Source organism: Piliocolobus tephrosceles, chromosome 14 (genome assembly GCF_002776525.5).
Source record: "Piliocolobus tephrosceles isolate RC106 chromosome 14, ASM277652v3, whole genome shotgun sequence".
Taxonomy (NCBI): domain Eukaryota; kingdom Metazoa; phylum Chordata; class Mammalia; order Primates; family Cercopithecidae; genus Piliocolobus; species Piliocolobus tephrosceles.
The window spans coordinates 14,868,734-14,893,001 of record NC_045447.1 but is presented as its reverse complement, the minus strand read 5'-3'; the positions used below and the strand labels follow the sequence as shown (position 1 = coordinate 14,893,001).

General features: G+C 40.7%; 1 protein-coding gene across 11 annotated transcripts in view; it reads right to left on the bottom strand.

Moving 5' to 3' along the window:
* DENND1A (DENN domain containing 1A) overlaps positions 1 to 24,268 on the bottom strand; it is a 546,843-nt gene that overhangs the window by 322,381 nt on the left and 200,194 nt on the right. Inside the window, exon 1 of one of the 11 annotated variants that reach the window (XM_023217185.1) lies at positions 9,295 to 9,352. The exons of the other annotated variants lie outside the window; for them this stretch is intronic. The gene's annotated coding sequence lies outside the window, so the exon portion shown is untranslated. Of the gene's footprint in view, positions 1 to 9,294; positions 9,353 to 24,268 lie in introns of those variants that run through there. 11 annotated transcript variants of the gene reach the window in all.

Below are 24,268 nucleotides of genomic sequence, written 5' to 3'. Positions count from 1 at the left end.
GGCATTAGTGAGCTGGAAGATAAACCCAGATACATTATTCATAATGTGATCTAAATAGACAAGAAGAAGAAACAATTGAAAAAGGAAGATAAGCAACATGAAAGAGAGTGAAAAAGCCTAATGTATTCTAATCAAATTTCCAGAAGGAAATAATAAGAAAAAGAAGCATCAAAAGTCAAAGAAATAATGGTTGAGAATGTTCCAGAATTGCTGAAATCCCACACAAGATGAATTAAAAAAAAAAAAAAAACACATCAGAGACAAAGCATTGTGAAGACAGCAAGCGCAAATAAGTGAATTAGTTTAAGAGTAACAATTAGACATACTCATTTGTGGCAAGTAAGTAAAACAAGAGCAAAAGAAGAATCTCCTTAATCTAAGAAAGAATATTTAAGACTTATTGGAGAAATGCTAATATACTTTCTTTAAAATGAAGAACAATAAAAGTATATTCACTATTTTACTTCTACTCTTAACATTGTACTGAAGATACTAAGCAGCGCAACTGGACAAGAAAAGGAAATAAAGAGTACAAAGAATAGGAAAGGGGGAAAAAAGGTAAAGTGGTTATTTACAAATTATGTAATTTTATATCTGAAATCCAAAAGGATATATAATAAACTACTAGAATTAGGTAGCTGGGCAAAAGATCAATATTCCGAAATCAATTGAGTTTCTAAACAACACAAGAACAGAAAAATGTAATTAAAAATATATGCCATTTACAGAACCCACAAAAACATAGGTCCTTAGGGGGAAAAAAATGAAGCAAAGATATGTAGGACCATTATGGAAGACACACTGAAGTGTTTTTAAAAGATATTAAAATAAAATCTAAATAAACTGACACCATGTTCAAGAATTGGGTAGGAAAACTCATTAACATAAAGGCGTCAGTTCACTCCAGACTTATTTGTATTCAGTGAAAATTTCAACCTGGTTCTTATGAGACTTGATAATATTATTGAATCTAAAATTTTCATGGAAATGCACAGTAACAAGAAAAGCAGAACATCCAAGAAGAAAGGAAGAAGTAGAGAACTAGATAGATATAAAGACTACAGTAATCGACACAGCAAGAATAATATGTACCACTCTTGGAGAACTGAGAAAATAGTGTCATTCAAATACTGTTTTGTGTTCTGGGATCAGATGAGAAATGCAGCATGAGAAAAGCTACATCTAGGAGGTTAAGATTAGAAACAGGGACACCATTTCTAACAATGCAGCAAGAAATGGTGTTGGCTTGGACCAGGGTGGCAGTGGTGGAGGTGGAATTGCATGAACAGATACTAGACAATTTTTTCGTTTTTTTCTCTTTCTGTTTTTTTTGAGACACAGTCTTGCACTGTTGCCCAGGCTGGAGTGCAGCGGCACGATCTTGGCTCACTGCAACCTCCGCTTCCCTGGTTCAAGCGATTCTCCTGCCTCAGCCTCCGAAGTAGCCACCACGCCCAGCTACTTTTTGTATTTTTAGTAGAGATGGGGTTTCACTATGTTGGCCAGGCTGGTCTGAAATTCCTGACCTCATGATCCGCCTGCTTTTGCCTCCCAAGATAATTTTCAATATAAGATATGGCTGAATTTGTGGATGGCTTGGATATAAAGTGTGTGGACAAAAAAGAAAAGGGTCAAGAACAACTCCAAGAATTTTGGCATTATCAAATGTAAAAAAGGTATTGTCCTGCCCTTAACTGAGATGGGGAAGCCTGAGAATAGGGTTAAGGAGAAAAATCAGACTCTGAATTTTGGACGTGTTATATAAAAATGCCTATCCGATAGCCAAGAGAAGGTGTAAGCAGCTGGAGTTCAAGGGAAAAGTCCAGGTTTGAGATTGCTATTTAATTCTGGGAGTTGTTGGAAGGTATTAACAGACATGACATGACACTGGGTGCAATGAAGGGAGTAAATATATTTAAAGAAAAGAAGCTGAGGGCCAGGCGCGGTGGCTCATGCCTGTAATCCCAGCACTTTGGAAGCCCGAGGTGGGCGGATCAGCTGATGTCAGCAGTTCAAGACCGGCCTGATCAACACGGAGAAACCCAGTCTCTCCTAAAAATACAAAATTAGCTGGGTGTGGTGGCACATGCCTGTAATCCCAGCTATTAGGGAGGCTGAGGCAGGAGAATTGCTTGAACCTGGGAGGCTCAAGTGAGCCGAGATTGCGCCATTGCACTCCAGCCTGGGAAACAAGAGTGAAACTCCATCTCAAAAAGAAAAAAAAAAAAGAAGCCTGAGGACTGAGCTCTGGAAGGAAGCACCGTTTAACACTTTGGGGAGGTATGGAATAACTGGCAAAGGAGACAGAAAGAAAAGCCAAGGAAGTTGCAGGAAATCAGGAAAATAGGGTTCCCTGGAGGTCATATGAGGAAAATATATCAAAAAGAAGACAGTGATTGTGTCAAACAGATCAAGAAAGAGGAGAACTGAGAATTAATCACATTTTTGGTCACTGATAACCATGACAAGAGCAGATTCAGAGGGGTGGTGGGAGTGGAAGTCTGATTGGAATGGCTTCAGTGGAGACAATGGAAAGGAACTGAAGACAACAAATTCAGCAACTTTTAAAAGGAATTTTGCTGTAAAGGGAAGAGGAAATAGAGAGCTAATGGGAGAGCAATATTAGGCCAAGAGGATGTTTTCCTACTCCCACCCACTAAGATAGGAGAAATAGCTACATGCTTCCACAATGAGGGGACGATCCAGTAGAGAGGGGAAAATAATTCAGAATGAGAAGAGGAGAACTGATGGAATCATGTCTTGAGTAGATGAAAGGGGATGGAATCTAGCGCGTGGATGCATGGTTTTGCTCTTGCTGGGAACGTGGAAAGTGCATTCATGATAACAGGGGAGAAGGTAGCATATATGGGTAAACTTGCAGGTGGGTGAGATGTGGTGATAGCAGATTGCAGAATTTCTTTTCCGAGGCTTCATAAAAGCAGTGTTTGTTATAGCAAAAGAAAAAAGAAAAGAAAAAAAAGAAAAGAAAAAATTGGGAACAACCCATGTGGTCCACCAACAGGAGCAGTTTTAATGTTAATGGTCATATTCTTAAGTTGGGCAATAGACTCTCAGGTGTTTATTTTATCGTTACCTTACATATATGCTATATAATTAGATACATATGAAAGAATATATGTAATAATTATTTATGTATAAGAGTTCTGTTCTGGATAGAGGACTCGAACTGAGAGGTGGTCAAAGGAAACTTGCATTATACCCATATTAATTACATATTTATATGTTATTTTAACTATTTACAAGGAAAATATTGATGCACTGCTTGCACCATATTTTTGGAAGCATAAATTCTCTGGGTAGATGGAATTTTGGGCCATTGTCTTCAGTTTTTTAGCATGTTGCACATTTACTTCAGAGTCTAAGTATATTCATGACCAGAAAAATAAAATAAATTTTAAGTAACCACATATAAAATATTATAAGTATATAAAAAATAAAAGAATATGTCATCATTGTTGCATGCAGATGGTAGGGTTATGTGGGGTTTTTTCTTCTTCTAGTTTCTTATAGCACCTTCAGTCTGGCAGGGGGAGTAGGATGAGCAATGAGCATGTATTGATTACATAATTGGGAATTTTTAAAAACAAAAAAAGAAAAGACTACTGGAGCCTTCTGTTTTAGCATTCTCAGTACCTGAGACTTGAATTTTGCTTTTAACTGATCCTCACCTCTTAAGAAAACACCACTTGATTTATTCAGGTCATTGGCTTTGACTTTACTGTTACGTATGATACACTAAATAGATGACCATGGGTTAAACATACTTGAATTTCATTTACAGTATTGGGATAACTCCCCCTGCCTCAACCCCTTTTGGCTATCAGTAGGCTGCCTACCATTCCCCTAGAATCGACTTTGAGCCAGCTGGTCAGCATATCAAGAGCTGTCACTCTACAAACCAGCAGGACTGAAAGTGGTCAAGTCTGTTCTATGTCTAAAAAGTGGAGATGCTAGCATTTCTGCAACCCTCTCAGGAAGAAGGCCTAAATGGAGCAGACAGATCCTCTGCCAGCTTAGCAGACCCTCTAACTAAGGCCTCCTCTGTTCCCAGGACTTCTCTTTCCCAATCCTACTCCCGACCCAGGCTCCTCTCTGAGCACCAGTGCCCCAGTTTCTAGGTGAGAAGTTATGTTCTTTGTTTTTGTGCCTTTTGGATAGAATTCTCATAATGATCAAGCACTGATTCTTATACTGGGATCAACTCTGCTCTAACACATTCTCTTGCCTCATTTTTCCCATTCTGAATTCCCCTTGAGTCTCTATGCTTGGCTTGGCACAGCACTGATTCTGCTTTGCCACAGTCTGAACTTGACCTCAGAGAACAAATGTCAGAGGCCTCTTACCCTCCATCCCTGATCTCTTACTTCCCCATGTCCCTATAAGTTTTCTGTAGATCCTGCCTTCCTCTAGCATCCTAGCTTGCTACTGCCTTGCTATATGGCCTGCTGCTCAGTGATGGCCCACCCACACACCCTAACCTCTGCAGTGGCCAATTCCGGCAGCTATCATGTGCCTGCATTGTCAACTACACTGCTGACAGTCCCACAGTCCCTATTGAAGTTTCTCCTAAAAACTAGCCACATTCATGAAAGCTGGAAAATATATGACAGTTTCCATTTGGGATTTCTAAGGAACTTGAAAAACCAAGATTTCCTCAAGACAAATAATCCGAAATTCACCTGAATAAAGGGAAGAATGGTATTGGAAAGGAAAAATTAATATTTGTTCAGCAACCACTGTGTGCCATATATTTACCTATCCCAGTCATAACTCAATGAATTAAGAATTATCACTAGAGATAAAGAATCCAACACTCAGCAAGGTTTAATAACTTTTTCACAATAGCCAAGTGGTAACAAGTGGTAGAACTAGTATTTGAACCAGGTCTTTCTGCTTTCAAAGTTAATACTCTTTTCATCACATCATGATGATGTCCAAATTTCCAACAGACCTAAGAACTACAAAAGCACTTCCAAATTCTTTACCTAGCTCTAAATAATCCTTGGATACATACAAATGTTTTTCACTAATTTAAAAAGTGTGCATGTCTAAAAATATAAAATCTAAGAAAAGGTAATAATAGGATATTGTGATATAAAGGCTTTTGCTTGTGTGTCCTGTTTTGTCTTTTTACACCACAAATGAAATTTTGCAAAAAGGCAGCATGTAATAAGAGTTTTGAAGGCCTTTTCTTTAGTTACAGGCAACAATCAACTGGGAAATCCCTACTGGAGTTTGAATGCTGAATTCTGAAGGCTGAGTTCAACCGGGCTACCACTCTAGAGAATCCTTTCTAGTCACTCGCCAACCAAGAAAAGATAACATGAGTGCAGCTACACTGCTGAGTCATCTAGAAAGCCTCATTAAAAAAAAATATATATATATATATATATATATGCGCGCGCACACACACACACACACACACACACACATAAATATATATATATAAATTTAAGGAAGCCATGTCTTTCGAGTCCACTGCTACTGTGATATCCTACCTACTGCGTACAACTACCATGTGCACAGTTGATGGGGGCAGTCATTCAACACCCTGGCTCTCAGGGGCTTCAATGACCTCATCATTCTGACCTCTTTCTTTACTGCATCCTAGTCACCTACTCTTTAGTCTCCCCTTAACCTTCCCATTACCAAACCTGCCCTGCCTCTAAAATCACTAATTAAGACTTCCCAATTCTGAAACTAGTTTCTTAGCCTGGTGTTTGTTCATCTTACAACTCCTTTTCTACCTGTTCTTAATCCTTATCACTAATGGTCTCTTCATTCTCCTCAAGTATAAGGCTCTCCTTTCTTCACCACTGGCTTATCCAGCTCAGTTCTGTGGTCCATTATATCTAGACCAAAAAGGCATGTGTCTCTTTTCCTTTCATCCCTGATGCATGGAAATGCCTTATCCTTGAATGAATGCAACTATTTACCTTCTCCGTGCCTACATTAGGCTAAAATGCATAGCTAGGGAAAAATCCCACACAAACATATTATACCTCTAAAAATTCTACATTTATAAAATCTACAACATCAACTAAGCCTTCAACACTGTCCAGCCTTTTCCACTAGTTGGCCTACATGGCTATTCCATATATACTCAAATCTTTAATCTTCATACATACTCTCTCTTCCTCACCCTCAGTATCTGATCTTACCACCTACTTCATCAAGAAAACAGAAGTTCAGACAAGAGTTACCTCAACTTTCCAATAACACATTCATTCATTCACACATATTTACATATTTATTAAACACTTATTAAACACTTTTGGAAGTCTGGGCTCTGGAACCAGATCGCCAGTGTTCTTATTGTAGCTCTGCCCCTTGGGTAAATTACTTAACCTCTTTGTGCTCCTGTTCATTCATTTCTAAATTGGAGATAACAGTAGTATGAACTTCACAGGGTTGTGATGGAGATTTAAAAAGACAAGTATATTGGAGCATTTAGAATAGTGCCTGGCACAGAGTAAACACGCCATAAGCATTAGCTGTTACCACCACGACAACAATGACATGGACCAGGCACCAGATGTACGTATGGAAATCTATAGCCATTGGTTCCTCCTCCCTGCCTCTGTTACAACAGTGGAAATGTTGGCTTCTTTTAACTGGGTTTAGGAGAGAAACTAATTAATTAACAAAACAGGCTAATGGGAAAAGACTAAGTAACTAGCCCAAGGTCAAAAGGATATTAAAATATAGAGCTGGCATTAGAAATCAAGTTCAACTCTGTAACTACAACATTCTGCCTTCAATATTTCCAACAGATTTAATCTGGCAGAAAGTTCTACCTATATGCCTCAGTTCCTGCTACAGAAGCGAAGCTCAGGTTGGACAAAGGAGAATGTCTCCCCAAGTACAAATGGACCTTTAAAGGCCTGAAACTACAAGTATGCATAAAACACTCTAAATGATGGAAAAGGGAGTACTGAACTCCGAAGGTAGTCAGGGAAAACTTCACCGCCTATACGATGCCAACGAGAATATTTTGAAGAGAAGTATGCAGAAAATCCCTGACCGAGAGTTAACAAGGGGCAGGGAATGCCTTGATGGTAAGAAAAAGTTATAGCTGCTATCAGCAGGAAATCTCTTGGACATGACAAAACCTGTTTAATAAAAAAGGAGAACATATTAAAACTATTTGGCATGTGGGCCCGAATCAAACGGTACAGCATGAAAGTCTGGAGATCACCTGAGGACTAAAAGCAGAGTCCCTTCAAGTAGAGAGTTAGAGTTCCAACAGCTGTCAAGGAATCTCGATCCTTCAAATACTATTAAAGAGGTAATATAAAAGAACTTTAAGGAGTAACTGTGGATGTGGCAGATAAGAGATTTTGCTATGTTCAGAACACCTGGAATCATTTAAGAGACATCTGCTATCATCTGGGAATCAGAGATTAGAGCACAGGACCACTGGTTAGGTCAATTCAGAATAGCATTTCCATGTCTCCACAGCAACTGTTCATAGGAGTGGGACCACGGGACTTTGGGCTTTTCATCATACCTTTCTACATACTCCTTATAATGGCACTGAAACCTACACGATTTTCCACAAGTTGGGGTAAATAACAATGAATACATTTTAAAATAAGATAACTAAAAAAAAAAAAAAATTAGACTCTCCTAAAATTCACACTATGTTAATAATTCTTAGATACATATTTAATTTTGACAATAAGAATATTATTACCAATAACATTATTGTCACTATTCCATCAACAGAAACACTAAAATTCAAAGAGGTGAAATATCTTGCCCAAGGTCATATAGTTTATGAAAGATAGGGCTAAGATTTGACTCTAGAACTGTCTGACTTTGCCACTATACCTTTACATATGGAGAGAAGAGTGTAAAAAAAAAAATCACAAATTATGCCATGATGCCCCTTATAAAAGCCATCTAAAAACTGGAATTTACTTTTAACAGTACTTAAAAATTAGTGTGTACAATTAGAAGCATGCTTGCCTAGCAGGCATGTTAGAATTGACTGAGTAAAGGAAAGACAAAGCAGTGGCATTTTATGCTTAAGAAAGGATGGTCAGTGGAGTCAGCTTGGGTGGTGACCAGCACACACCCTCAGCAGTTTCACCAAAACACTCCAAAGAAATCATTCTGGTGGGATGGGACTAGCATCCTCTCACATTGCAGCTGACCCTGTTTCAGTCACAGATACCAGCCCCAGCAGCAGGGAATGCTGAGAAAGTGTGCAGGTAGCTCCTGCCAGGCGACCTTGTCTACAACCAGGTTGCGGGGACAAAAACTCTAAGCATCGGCCAGGTGTGATGGCTCACACCTGTAATCCCAGCACTTTGCAAGGCTGAGTCGGGTGGATCACTTAAGGTCAAGAGTTCGAGACTAGCCTGGCCAACATGGTGAAACCCCATCTCCACTAAAAATACAAAAATTAGCCAGGTGTGGTGATGTATGCCTGTAATCCCAGCTACCAGGGAGGCAGAAGCAAGAGAATCGCTTGAACTCAGGAGGCAGAGGTTGCAGTGAGCCGAGATCATGCCACTGCACTCCAGTCTGGGGGACAGAGTAAGACTTCATCTCAAAAAAAAAATAAAAATAAAAGTAAAAACAACAACAACTCTCAGAGACAGCCCTACTGTAAGAGAACCAGAAGTGCTCTAGCATGAGAAAAACAGCACAGTTTCACATACATTCATGTGCCTTTAAATGATCATAACTATAAAACAATAGAGGAAGTGGGGGAACAGACAAATTGAAAATTGATTCCATCCTAGGTTCTTTCTCCGAGTCCATAGGTTGGTTGCCAGGAATATATTTCTCCATAGTCAGGTTTCATTGGATTCTTAAAAATTATTTTTCACTAACTTCTAAAATATGTTTTGTTTACAGCCAGGCACAGTGGCTCATACCTGTAATCCCAGCACTTTGGGAGGCTGAGACGGGCAAATCACCTGAGGTCAGGAGTTTGAGACCAGCCTGGCTAACATGGCGAAACCCCGTCTCTACTAAAAATTACAAAAATTAGCTGGGCGTGGTGGTGGGCACCTGTAGTCCCAGCTACTTAGGAGGCTGAGAGAGGGAGAATTGCTTGAACCTCTGAGGCAGAGGTTGTCATGAGCCAAGATTGCGCCACTGCATTTCAGCCTGGGCTACAAGAGACTCCGTCTCAAAAAAATAAAAAATAAAAATAATAATAATAATAATAAATAAATAAATGTATTTACAACTTAACTTTTCTGGATTAGCAAAACAAATGAGAATACTCAATTCTTGCAAAAAATAACTGTGACTTACAGACTCTGGGTTGGCAGTATATCCCACTGGCTCGAGGTTCGAAAATTCACTCACATAAAAAGAGCCTTGGTCAAATCATCTTATCAGAGACTGTGAGCTGCCTGAAGACAGAAAGTACAACTCTCATTCATTCATTGACTCATATAAAACTTCCTTTCTTCATTCATTCACCCATATCAATGCCCGAACAAAGGTGGTACTTAACGCATGCTTCATTAATGAGTGAGTGAGTAAAGTTATTTAGCAAACTACCTAGAGCTAGTTTGCAGATGTTAAGCAGCAACTAAACTAAATCTAACCTAAAGTACTCACACTCCAGGATCATCAACTATATGTGTAGAGCTCAGAGAAATTAATGCAATAGGCATTGGATCTGTTTTTTATTGTTTTGTTTTGTTTTTGCTTTTTTGTTTTTGAGATAGTATATCACTCCCATGGCCCAGCCTGGAGTGCAGTGGTGCAGCCTCAGCTCACTGCAGCCTTGACTCCAGTGATCCTCTCAACTCAGACTACTGAGTAGCTGGAATGAGAGGCAGCACCACCATGCCCAACTAATTTTTGTATTTTTAGTAGAGATGTGGTTTCGCCATGTTGCCCAGCCTGGTCTCGAACTCCTGGCCTCAAGCGATCCCCCCCACCTCAACCTCCCAAAGTGCTGGGATTTCAGGTATAAGCCACCACACCCGGATGGGCACTGGATCTTAAACCCACAACAGGTGCCCTTTAACAGCATGACTTGTGCTGCTCTGGAGCACTCCAGGGAGCAGTCTCTTTTAGGAAACATGTGATCTTGGCCACTACCAAAAGATGGCAAGAAAAGTAAATTTTCACCTGTTCCTTTCACAAAGTTACTGTAAGCAATTCTAGAGAGTGGTAGAAAGACACAGCATAAGAACAAGGGAAATGACTTTCCCTGCAATCATTGTTTTTCAGTTAGCATCTTCACAGATCTCTACTCCTGGGTCAAATTAGATCTGATCAAGTAGAGAGCAGACGCATGCACAACACTTACCTTCAAAGAGTAAAGAACACTTAGGATGCCCATTTGCTTTTAAAAGTTCCCATATAGTAACAGTATTAAGCTCTCATTTTCAGCATTAGCTAAAAGAGTGTTCAAAGCTTTAAAAGGACGAAGGAGGGGGGAACCGAGGGAGCCTGCAGAGCCATCACAGCTGCCTTGAAAGCTGGAAGGCTGCTGTAGTCACAGTCCATCAGTTTCATGCCTGTGGTTTCCTTTCATTCTCAGAGTCAATTTAAATTACTAATAATCAGGAAACCTACATGACAAGACATCCATTAAAGACAACTACTAATAAAATCAAAACTAAATATCAAATTGGATCATGGTACGGCTAGCTCCTGGGTTATAATTTAAGCTTGCATAAAGTACAAACGAATGCAGTGGAGGTACTGCTCTGAAGAACAAAATTAATTGCCTTTGTGACTTCTCCTAACTCACAAAACTCCTTCAGGGAAGTTACTGCTTTTTAAACAAACAGTAGCCACTTTAAATCCCAGATGCTCTTAGTATCACGTACATGCTTGATGGGGCAGAGGCAAGGGGAGTAAATTTTTATTTAAACTCCTCAATAAATGATGCCAACATTTTTAGCAGGGCCCACCTTACTATAACCACATGAACCATAAGTGCAAATGACTAATCTAGTTTTTAAGTTTGATACTAATAACTTGGACTAGTTCATTGTGGTTACTTTTTACTTTACTTTTCCTTTTGCCTTCTAAAGTTACCACCCAAAATATATTGAGAAATAGTAAATACATAGTCACATCGCAGCCTAGGAAACTTAGCAGTATTACATATAAAATTTATTTGAGAGACCCCGTGGTCAGGTGACCCGGATAGTATGGTCAGATATGTTGGCAAGTGACAGCTTCTCTGGGCATCGCTGGTAAACTGAGGGACAAAGGGGATCTGACACTAAACTTGACTGTAAAATCATGAGAGTGGAGAGGTTCTTGATCCCCACTGTAGTCCTGTTTGTTGAAAGAATGAATGGGGTCTATAATATGGGCCATGCCTTAACTAGGAGATACGTATAACGTATGTGATTCATTTAATTCTTACAACAATACTCTGAAGGGGAATGATTATCCTCACTTCACAGATAAGGAAAGAGAGATAAAAAAGAAAGGCAACTGTACAAAATTACACAGCTACTGGGTAGAGTGAAGATTCCAACCTAGGTTTGTCTGATGCCAAAACCTAACATACTTCCTGTTTTCTTCCACTAAGAGAAAAATTAATATTTCTGAGAAATGGAATTATTCTACTTATACTACACAAGACTCAAATCAGTTTAGCTCATTATAGAAAATAGGATATACCTCCAGTTTAAATTTCTAAGCCCTATTTTAATGTAAGGCTTTTATATCTTGTTCACATTTCTGTAAACTAGTGGGCAGAGCATCACAGGAGCCCTTGACAATCTCCCAGAGGTTGCTCTGTGTCCACTGCATTTCCTCACAGACTTTGCCAGAGTACACAGTTCGTTCCCTACCACTCTAATCAGTTGTTGAAATGCAAAACAGTGTGTAGTTGGAATAGCCCCTATCCCTCCAGCATGCATGGTCCAAATTTTTGCAAAGCAGCTACAAAGGCAATTTTGGAAACATACAACTCTTAACAACTCTCCCATCTGGTTTTCACACCAGCTCCTTCCTCCATAAGCCCACAGAAGTCACAGTCAGCTCCTGTTTTCTGGGAAACTAGCTGTCTTTTCATCTTGCTGGGTGTATGTTATGTCTGTCTGTCAGCAAATTGGGAAATGGCCTCCATCCTGACAGATACATTTTGTAAAGCCTTAAAAGCACATACACTAATGTGAAGAAAAAAAGAACTTTTTCTGTTTTGGACTCTGGCTATTTGCTCTTTATAGCTCAAGTGTCAAGGGAATGGGATTTCCCAGGTAGACGTACTAATGTAAAATGCATTAGTGTTAAGGTGGGGGCTCCCAATCCACCCAGGGCCAAAGGGTTAATACAAAATGACAGAATTTAATGACTGCTATTATGGTTGCCAAGCAACCAAGAGAAGGTGTGCCATAAAGGCCTAATTAATGAATGAGGTAGCAAGAGTTTCTGTTAAGTTGGTAAGCAGTTCACAGTTCACCATTGCCTAGCTTTGCCCAGATGGTAATACTCTTAAGCTTTCTTAGCTCCACTGAGCAGCAGCAAAATAATGTGATTATAGTTGCAGCTCTGGCTAAAGTTCTGACATCCTTTCCATACTCAGTGAAATTTCTTAAGTCAGTTGAAACAGCAGCCTCCTGCAGATTCACAATGAGGATGGTATGCTTGCATTTTATTGCTCATATGAGATCCAGGTCCAGAGGAACACTGGAATGATTCTCTTCTGGATTCTCTTGGCTGCAGGAACATTAAGACTCATCAAAATTTGGCAATCAAACTGAACTGCCATTGAAACTAGAGGCTCTGTTGGGACAATGCTCTTTTCAAAGGAAAGCCCAGACAACAGTAACAAAGGACAACACCCAGAGTGTCCACAACTTGCTAATCTCTGCACAAGTGGTAATATGGTTTGGCTGTGCCCTTACCCAAATCTCATTTTGAAATGTAGCTCCCATAATTCCCGCATGTTGTGGGACGGACCCAGTGGGAGATAACTGAATCACAGGGGCAGTTTCCCCCATACTATTCTCGTGGTAGTGAATAAGTCTCACGAGATCTGACAGTTTTCTAAGGGGAAACCCCTTTTGCTTGGTTCTCATTCTCTCTCTTGCCTGCCGCCACGTAAGCAGTGCCTTTCACCTTTCATCGTGATTGTGAGGCCTCCCCAGCCGTGAGGAACTGTGAGTCCATCAAACCTCTTTTTCCTTAAAAATTACCTAGTCTCAGGTATGCCTTTATAAGCGTGTGAAAATGGACTAACACAGTGGTTACATTATCCCTAGTTTTTGTAGCCCTGTAAGGTAGGAATTATGACTCCCATTTGATAAGCTAAGGCTCAGAGGTACCTTGCTCAGTATCACAAACACTGCTAAAGTGCAGCTGAGCCAGGATTCAAACCCTGTTCTGACTCCTGAGACTATCCTCTCCTGATTGCATTATGGCTGCCACTGCTGTGGATGACAATCACAAAGAGAACTGAACTGTCCAATTGGGAGTGCTCTCTGGGTATCACACATGGAGCTGGCACTTAGACATCTATTATCTTGTTTAATCGTCATCCTTGCAACAACGGAGACTCTGCTGCTATTATTAATCCTCATTTTAAAGAGAGTGAATACCAGTCTCAGTTAAATCGCAGACTGAGTTGTCTTGTCCGAAATGCCTGGGACCAGAAGTGTTAAGGGTTTTCAGAATTTTTTTTTTTTTTTTGAATTTTGAAGTATTTGCATATAGAGAGCAAGATAATACTGAGGATGGAACTCAAGTCTAAACATCAAATTCATTTATGTTTCATATACACCTCATAACACAAAGCCTGAAGGTACTTCTATAGAGTATTTTTAAATCATTTTGTGCAAGAAACAAAGTTTTGACTAGATTTGGATGGCAACCCATCACATAATGTCAGGTATGGAATTTCCCACTTGTGATGTCATGTCCCTCAAAAAGTTTCCAACTCTAGAACATTTCGGATTTTGAATTTTCAGATAAGGGATGCTCAAAGCCTGTAGCAAATGAAGATAGCAATACTTGAACTCAAGTCTGTGGCTTCAAAGCCTGCTCTCCTTTCACCATGCCACGCTGCCTCAGTAATGACCATAAGTCATAATTAAAGGCTTGCTCTGATTAAAGTTCCATACTGAAAATGAATAATATACTCAAATACCCGGTTTCCCCCATGCCGCAATAATCAATTAAATACATGAGCATTTCTTTCAAGAGTGAACCTTCTACATCTGAATGTAGCTCAAAATCACCACGTATTCAAACAGGGAGGGCCCCTGAGAGCAGGTGTAATGGATTGGCAACCACCAGCTAAGTCTTGAAGATAACAACAGGGCAGTGGGAGTGAGGGATGACAGAAGAGGCAGCTGCCTCAGCCCGGGCTCTGAGGGAAAATGCTCTTATTCTTTAATGGAGGAGGGTCTGTGCATGCTGGGGGAAGAAAGGGAGGCCCCAAATGAACAAAGGTAAAAAGAAGAGGAAGAAAGATTGGTCCAAGACCAGTTAAAGTGTTCTCATTAATAGGTCTGAGACTTCCGATGTAATCAAAGTGGAGGACACAGCACAGCCTAGCAAAGGATCAGGAGATTTGCCCCTCTGATCCTTTCATTCACCAAAATACAATCTCTTTACTAGGCCCAGCAACTGGTACAGACACACGTTCACCCTTCTATCAGGGCTACTCAAAATACATGCAAACTCTTTTCAGACTAATCTTAGTAGAGTTAACTTTATCATTGCCAACACTGTCTCTTATGAGTTGGGCCATGATTATTTGCAGCTGACTCTTATCTATGGCAATTTCTGAAATCCAAGATTGACTTCCTGCTGCCATCCAGCATGTATGGGCTGCCTCCATCTTGCTGGGAGTAAACACTCGGGGAATACCAACAACTCAAGGCTAGTTTAGGCAAAATGGAATTAGAAGATTAAACCAGTCTTTACGTAAAAGAAATGGTATTCATGCATTCGTTTATCAAACATCCCATGATCACTTAAAAAGCAGAATGCTAGGGGGTTAGGTATAAAAAGCAGGACTTTCAGATCATAAATGATACTCCTTCCAAGTGTCTGACCCAGAACTGTCTTCAGCCTTAGAGTGCAAGCTCACCTGCTTGCTCACTTACTCTCCACACCAACTCTTCCCCTCCCTCTCTGCCCCAATGCAGATCCCCGCAACTTCTCACCTCACCTGTAAGTGGTTCCTCCATGCTACAGCCAAAATGATTTTCTAACACACAAATCTGATTATGTCATCCCTTTCCTTAAGATTCTCCAAGTCACTCTTCACTGACTTCAGGATCAAGTCCAAAAGCCACCACATGGCCTGTGAGGTCCTTGCTCCCTGGTCCTTCCAGTCTCACTTCCTGCCATTCCCCTCTGCTCCAGGCATAGTGAATGCTCCACCACTCCCTTTGTCCTGGGCCTCTGCCTGTGCTATCCAACCTGCCTATCATGCTCTGCCTTCTCTCCCATTCCTGTCCCAGCTCCCCATCCACCTGGGTAACATTCTTAGTTGCTCTTCAGGTTTCATCCCATTTCCCATCTCCACCAACTTAAGTGAGCTACCTCATGATATGGTTTGGCTGTGTCCCCACCCAAATCTCATCTTTAATTGTAACTCCCCTAATTCCCATGTGTCATGGGAGCAACCCTGTGGGAGGTGATCCAATCATGGGGGCAAGTCTTTCCCATGCTGTTCTGATGATAATGAATCAGTCTCATGAGATCTAGTGGCTATAAAAATGGGAGTTTCCCTGCACCAGCTGTCTTTGCCTGCTACCATCCATGTAAGACATGACTTACTCCTCCTTGCCTTCTGCCATGATTGTGAGGCCTCCCTAGCCATGTGGAACTGTAAGTTCATTAAACCCCTTTTTCTTCCCAGTCTAGGGTATGTCTTTATCAGCAGTGTGAAAACAGACTAATACAGTAAATTGGTACCAGTAGAGCAGGGCATTGCTGAAAAGATACCTGAAAATGTAGAAGTGACTTTGGAACTGGGTAACAGGCAGAGATTGGAACAGTTTGGAGGGCTCAGAAGAAGACAGGAAAATGTGGAAAAGTTTGGAACTTCTCTAGGAAGACTTGTTGAATGGCTTTGACAAAAAAGCTCATAGTGATATGAACAACAAGGTCCAGGATGAGGTGGTCTCAAATGGAGATGAGGAACATGCTGGGAACTGGAGCAAAAATGACTCTTGTTGTGTTTTAGCAAAGAGACTGATAGCATTTTGCCCCTGCTTTGGAGATCTGTGCAATTTGAGAACTTGAGAAAGATGATTTAGGGTATCTGGCAGAAGAAACTTGTAAGCAGCAAAGCATTCAAGATGTGACTTGGGTGCTGTTAAAAGCATTCAGTTTAAAAAGGGAAAGAAAGCGTGAAAGTTTGAAAAATTTGCAGCCTGACAATACAACAGAAAAGAAAATCCCATTTTTCTGAGAAGAAATTCAAGCCAGCTGCAGAAATTTGCATAAATGAGGAGCTGAATGTTAATCACCAAGACAATGGGGAAAATGTCTCCAAGGCATGTCAGAGACCTTTGCAGCAGCTCCTCCCATCACAGGCCCAGAGGTTTAGGAGGAAAAAATGGTTTCATGGGCTGGGCCCAAGGTCCCTCTACTGGGTGCAGTCCAGGGACTTGGTGACCGGTGTCCCAGTCACTCCAGCTGTGACTAAAAGGGTCCAAAGTACAGCTCAGGCTGTTGCTTCAGAAGGTGGAAGCCCCAAGCCTTGGCAGCTTCCAGAGGTGTTAAGCCTGCAGGTGCAGAGAAGTCAAGAATTGAGGTTTGGGAACCTCCGCCTAGATTTCAGAGTATGTATGGAAATACCTGGATGCCCAGGCAGAAGTTTGCTGCACGGGTGGGGCCCTCATGGAGAACCTCTGCTAGGGCAGTGGAGAAGGGAAATGTGGGGTTGGAGCTCCCACAGTCCCTACCGAGGCACTGCCTAGTGGAGCTGTGAGAAAAGGGCCACCATCTTCCAGACCCCAGAATGGTAGATCCACTGACAGCTTCCACTGTGTGTCTAGAAAAAGCTGAAGATACTCAACACCAGCCCATGAAAGCAGCCAGGAGGGAGGCTGTACCCTGCAAAGCCACAGGGGCAGAGCTGCCCAAGACCATGGGAACCCACCTTTTGCATCAGCATGACCTGGATGTGAGACATGGAGTCAAAGGAGATAATTTTGGAACGTTAGGATTTGACTGCCCTGCTGGATTGTAGACTTGCATGGGGCCTATAGCCCCTCTGTTTTGGCCACTTTCTCCCATTCGCAATGGCTGTATTTACCCAATTCCTGTACCCCCAATGTATCTAGGAAGTAACTAACTTGCTTTTGATTTCATAGGTTCATAGGCAGAAGGGACTTGCCTTGTCTCACATAAGACTTTGGACTGTGGACTTTCGAGTTAATGATGAAATGAGTTAAGACTTTGGGGAACAGTTGGGAAGGAGTGATTGGTTTTGAAATGTGAATACATGAGATTTTGGAGGGGCCTGGGTGGAATGATATGGTTTGGCTGCATTCCCACCCAAATCTCATCTTTAACTGTAACTCCCACAGTTCCCATGTGTCATGGAAGTAACCCTGTGGGATGTAACTGAATCATGGGGGTGGTCTTTCCCATGCTGTTCTTGTGATAATGAATAAGTCTCACAAAATCTGATGTCTTTAAAAATGGGAGTTTCCCTGCACCAGCTCTATTTGTTTGCTGCCATTCATGTAAGACGTGACTTGCTCCCCCTTGCCTTCTGCCATGATTGTGAGGCCTCCCCAGCCATGTAAGTCCATTAAACCTCTTTTACTTCCCAGTCTCAGGCATGTCTTTATCAGGAGCGTGAAAACAGACTAATACACCTCCCTCAGGGAATCATGCTTGTATACACTTACCACATCGAGGTTTTTAGTCTGACCATCTCTTCCACAAGGACATGTCATCTCTCTGTCTCCAGTGCCAACTACATTGCTTGGTTCATAGTAGAATGCCATATGTTGACTAAACCAATATCTACTGAATGAATGAATAGGTGATACCTAACACCCATCATATTCTAGTGTGATCTTTATTTGCTGCTCAGCTTGTTAAAGAGGAACATCCAAATTTCCCTCTGTTCTTCACTTCCCTCTTCAAAGGCACTGAACTAGTCTAACCTTTGTAGTCATAGTGCTTTGTGCTCACTCCCATTCTTAAAGTCAACTGGGTTGCTCCAATTAACCTGCATATCTCATCCTAACCCCAGAACTGGAAGTTGAGAGCCACAACAGAAAAGAAGCACAACTCACCGAGGGAGGCTGAAGGGAGGGAGCATCCAGGAGATCACATCTGTGGAGCATCTAATCAGCTTCTAAAACCACACATACCTAAATTTCCTAATGTGACTTCAGCATGAATTTCAACCTTTAGAGGTACTGAAAAATAAACACACTGAATTCTCAATGTTGGCTCCACGCCAAATCTGACTTCAACTTTGGCACAAAGAGTTAACCACCTGGAGTGAGGGGAAAGAGAGGGGAGGAGAAGAGAGAAATAAAAGAGAGGACAGAGAAGCATAAAATTAAAAAAAAAAAAAAAAAAAGTCATTGAGCAGACTTCTGAAGAAAAGCCTGGTTGATTTAAAATGAAAGCTAGGATGCAGACAGGAGGTGGCAGCATGGACTTGAGGTCTGAGCATCAAAATGTCTGGCCAGGCCTCCCCAGCTTTCTCTTCAAGGCTGTGCCACGGAAGCCAAACCATAACCTCTCTGACCACACATCATTTCCAAAACGGGAAAAGCATCTTGTCTTTCTTAGACTAAGGGATATTCTGAAAATAAAGACTAAGAAGAATAGCAATTCTCAAACGAATCAAGCTGTAAAAAACACAAATCATCCCCAAGTGCTCTGATAGCTGATACAAAAATTTTCCAAATCTGAACTTCCATTCTAATTTTGACAAATATTCTAAATTGGCTTCTAATGACACAAAAATATGAGACGGCTTTATTGCATACCATTTCAATCTGGCTCAAAACCATTAACAAATGCATCTTCAGGAAAATTCTTTGCAAAGAGAAATTCAAAAGCAACTATTACTCATTTTTGAAATCTGTTTCAATGAGTTCTAAATTTATAATAAAACATCTCTACAATTGTAACACCATTCAGAGCACAATGACACCAATTATGCCCAAGCTTCACTAATTGTTAAAGCTTTAGATATAGCTAAAAATTTAGAAGTTGGATATGAAACACTCTTGTGACCCTCATGATATTTTTGCTCAAAAATGTTCAATATCAGTAGCAGAATTGCGAGTTAAATGCTAAAATTCAGTAACAGAGAAGGAATTTATGAAGTCTTTTAAAACATTTAAAAGCTGAATGGCTCAGGTCTTTGATGTGACTCAGTGCTTTGCAAACCAACTTGAGAAAAGTTTCCTTCTGTCCCATATGCAAAGGCAGCTGCCCAGGACTACAAGTTCTAGAGTGTCATTTGGAAACATTTCAGCATCACACTCCCCATAATTCAAACCCTGGTTTGTGTCTGTCTTTATAGGTCATTTTTGGCCAGATGGAAAATATTAAGGAAAAAGAGATTGCAACTAAACCAGTAGGCTGTGGTACACAGTTGCAAGGCCGCAGTTAACCACGAGCAGAACTGCAGGCAGGCTTTGCTTAGCTGCAAGCAAAGGTCTGGCGCATCCTCTGCCCAGCAGCAGGAGGGCCCCTGGCCAGCCGAGAGCAGCCACTGTGCCAAACAGACTGTACTGGCCTCACTGCTCAGATGCTTCCAGAGAAAGAAGGAGACTTGATGGGTTCCTTTGTAAACAACTTCTTGTGCTTTCAGGCTGTGACCGACTTCAAAGGTGGCATAACTTAATCCGGTCACAAATTATGCCATGGAAATCTTGAGGACGTTATCTTCCTGAGGAAATACCTATGTGGCCCCTTATAAACTGAATTCTAACAGGTAAACACCAAACAACAAAAGAAAAACACGTTCAGCTTTTAAGCAAGTAAGAAAAAATGCACCACCTAATATAATTTCTACTCACGATTTAAATCAGTTTTTAGTAAAATCTTACTGGGCATTAGTGAGCATAGACCTTAAATATCAAAGTTTGTGTTGCACTATGACACGACTTTATGCATCCATCTCTATTAATGGGACCTGACTCATAGCAATGATTTCCCTCTCAAATATTTGTTGAATAAAATATTTTAATTGTTAATAATGGGTAACCTTTATAATGGCTTAGTCTACAACAAGTATTCTTCTCAGGACTTTACATGTATTTAATTTTCAGAAGAAGTCATTTTTACCAAGAAAAGCTCTCATTTGTAAAGGATGTAAGGTAGGTGTTAGTATCATTATTCGCTTGACACAAAGGCCCCTCTGAGAATTCAGTAGTAACGTGTCTCACATTGAATCCAAGCCTGACTATGAATCCAGATTCTTCCATGCTGCCTGTCTCTATCACGTGAACATACTTCAGCCATTCCAAACATAACCAGTTCCGAAATGCACCAGACCATGAAGTCCTTGAGGACAGGGATGGTGCTTTATTCACAGCTGAATCCCCAGTAAGCAGCACAGAGCATGAAAGAATGAATGAAGAGAGTAGAGGGAGTAGCCTCTGGCTTTTACCAGTTGCTCACACACAAGCACCCACAATAGGTAGTGAGAAATTTGTTCCCTGGTATCATAGAAGAGGTATACAGTACTTGAGTAATTCTTAATAATGGGGAAAAAATAGCAAGTAAAGAAGAGATCTTGAATATGGATTTTTAGCCTATGATCCAGAGACCATAGAAGGGGTTCTGTGAAAACCTATAATGTCTACAGAACTTTTTAAGGAAACCCACGTAAACCTTTTTTTGGGGACAGTTCCTGGAGCTTTCAGCAGATTTGCGAAAGTATCCTATCCTCCCAAAAACTTTGCCTTCTAAGAGTCTTCTCCGATTTTATTGTCATGAGGCTGAGAGGGAAAGGCCAGGGACTCCGTGGTAGAGGACTTATGTTCAAGTCACGTCCTCCAAGCAGCCATAGAACCTTGGTCAGGTGACTCTGAAGCTCAGGGTTGTCATGTGTAATTTACCCAGTTGTCATAAGATCTAAATGGGATGAATAGCATTAAAGTATTCAGCATAATACCTTCTCTCTACTTGGCTATATGTGTGTAAGGTATACAATAAAACATGAACAGGAGATGGTACAGAACCACTGAAGGAAATATAATGAGAGTACCAGCTGCTCTTCTTTTCCCAGAAAATGTTTTCTTATTTAGTCATCTAAGAGAAAAGAGCCAGAAAACATCCACTTTTCCTGAAATGCCTCATTTATATCAAGCTAAAGGTTAATATCCATACTTTAAACTAGATTTTCTGAAGTAAAAGAAATTAAATGGTATTCTCATAGGCAAAACAAAAGAAATTCTAAAACACCTACGACCCTCAAGGAAAGACACATGGATTCTGTCTCAAATCTAACCCTCCTATCCAGAGAATAGCACTTTTCAGATCCTGCAAATGTATCCTTTGAAGCTACTTGCTTTCCCATCATAATTACAAAATGGTGCAAGGGCTGTGAAATCATAAACAGATGATGACTCAAAGAACAAATATCGAAAAACAATCTTTTACTTGCTAAAGACCTTAAATGATAGGAAAACACCTTCAGAAAGCAAAGAATGGAAGTAATAAAAACTCAGTATTTAGTAATTAGCTGTACCATTCATACAATAAGGGAAAGAAAAAAACAGGGAAGAAATATTTAGATATAAATCTAACAATATAGGTGTAGGAACTGTATGCTAAAAACCATGAAACACCAAAGAAAGAAATCAAAGAATCCCTAAATAGGCCAGGCACGGTGGCTCACGCCTGTAATCCCAGTACTTTGGGAGGCCGAGGCAGGCAGATCACAAGGTAAGGAGATCGAGACCATCCTGGCTAAAACAGTTAAACTCCATCTCTACTAAAAATACAAAAAGTTAGCTGGGCATTGTGGCAGGCGCCTATAGTCCCAGCTACTTGGGAGGCTGAGGCAGGAGAATGGCATGAACCCGGGAAGTGGAATTTGCAGTGAGCCGAGATTGCGCCACTGCACTCCAGCCTGGGCAACAGGGAGAGATTCCATCTCAAAAAAAAAAAAAAAAAAAAAAGAATCCCTAAATAGATGAAGAGATGTACTATGTTCATGGACTGAAAGACCCAAATATTGCTAAAAGGTCATCTTTGTGGCTGGGTGCGGTGGTTCACTACTGTAATCCCAGCACTTTGGGAGGCCGAGGCGGGCGGACCACCTGAGGTTGGGAGTGAGAGACCAGCTGACCAACATGGAGAAACCCCGTCTCTACTAAAAATACAAAATTAGCCAGGCGTGGTGGCACATGCCTGTAACCCCAGCTACTCGGGAGGCTGAGGCAGGAGAATTGCTTGAACCCAGAAGGAGGAGGTTGCGGTGAGCCGAGACCATGCCACTGCACTCCTGCCTGGGCAATAATTGCAAAACTCCGTCACACACACACACAAAAGTCATCTTTCCCCAAGTCAATTTATACATTCAATCCAATGTCAAACCAAATCACAGTGGGATTTTCTATAGCTATTAAAGGTCAAGAAACCAGAAGAGCAAAATTTATGTAGAAAAGCAAAGAAACTAGTATAGGTAAGACAATTTTAAAAATGAAAAATACAGCTGGAAGATTAATACTATCTGATTTGAAGACTTACTGTGATGCCACAATTAAGACAGTATAGTAGAGATAGATACATAGATGATACATCAGCATCATCCTGATACCAAAACCTGGCAGAGACACAACAAAAAAAGGAAATTTCAGGTCAGTATCCCTGATGAACATTTGATGTGAATATCCTCAATAAAATACTGGCAAGTCAAATCCAGCAACACATCAAAGCTTATCCACCATGATCAAGTAAGCTTCATCCCTGAGATGCAAGGCTGGTTCAACATACGCAAATCAATAAATGTAATTCATCACATAAACAGAACCAATGACAAAAACCACATGATTATCTCAATAGATGCAGGAAAGGTCTTCAACAAAATTCAACCACCCGTTCATGCTAAAAACTCTCAATAAACTAGGTATTGATGGAATGTATCTCAAAATAATAGGAGCTATTTATTACAAACCCACAGCCAATATCATGCTGAATGGGCAAAAACTGGAAGCATTCCCTTTGAAAACCAGCACAAGGACAAGGATGCCCTCTCTCACCACTCCTATTCAACGTAGTATTGGAAGCTCTGGCCAGGGCAATCAGGCAAGAGAAAAATAAAGGGCGTTCCAATAGGAAGAGAGGAAATCAAATTATCTCTGTTTGCAGACAACATGATTGCATATTTAGAAAACCCCATTGTCTCACCTCAAAATCTCCTTAAGCTGGTAAGCAGCTTCAGCAAAGTCTCAGGATACAAAATCCATGTGCAAAAATTACAAACATTCCTATATACCAATAATAGACAAACAGAGAGCCAAATCATGAGTGAACGCCCATTCACAATTGCTACAAAGAAAATAAAATACCTAGGAATACAACTTACAAGGGATGTGAAGGACCTCTTCTCAAGGAGAACTACAAACCACTGCTCAAGGAAATAAGAGAGGACACAAATAAATGGAAAAACATTCCATGCTCATAGATTGGAAGAATCAATATCATGAAAATGGCCATACTGCCCAAAGTAATTTACAGATTTAATGCTATCCCCATCAAGCTACCACTGACTTTCTTCACAGAATTAGAAAAAACTACTTTAAATTTCACATGGAACCAAAAAAGAACCCACATAGCCAAGAAAATCCTAAGCAAAAAGAACAAAGTTGGAGGCATCAAGCTGCCTGACTTCAAACTATACTACAAGGCTACAGTAACCAAAACAACATAGTACTGGTACCAAAACAGATATACAGACCAATGGAACAGAACAGAGGCCTCAGAAATCACGCCACACACCTACTGCCATCTGATCTTTGACAAACCTGACAAAAACAAGCAATGGGGAAAGGATTCCCTATTTAATAAACGGTGTTGGGAAAACTGGCTAGCCATATGCAGAAAACTGAAACTGGACCCCTTCCTTACACCTTAGATAAAAATTAACTCATGATGGCTTAAAGATTTAAATGTAAGACCTAAAACCATAAAAACCCTAGAATAAAACCTAGGCAATATCATTCAGGACATAGGCATGGGCAGACTTCATGACTAAAACAACAAAAGCAATGGCAACAAAAGCCAAAACTGGCAAATGGGATCTAATTAAACTAAAGAGCTTCTGCACAGCAAAGGAGACTATCATCAGAGTGAA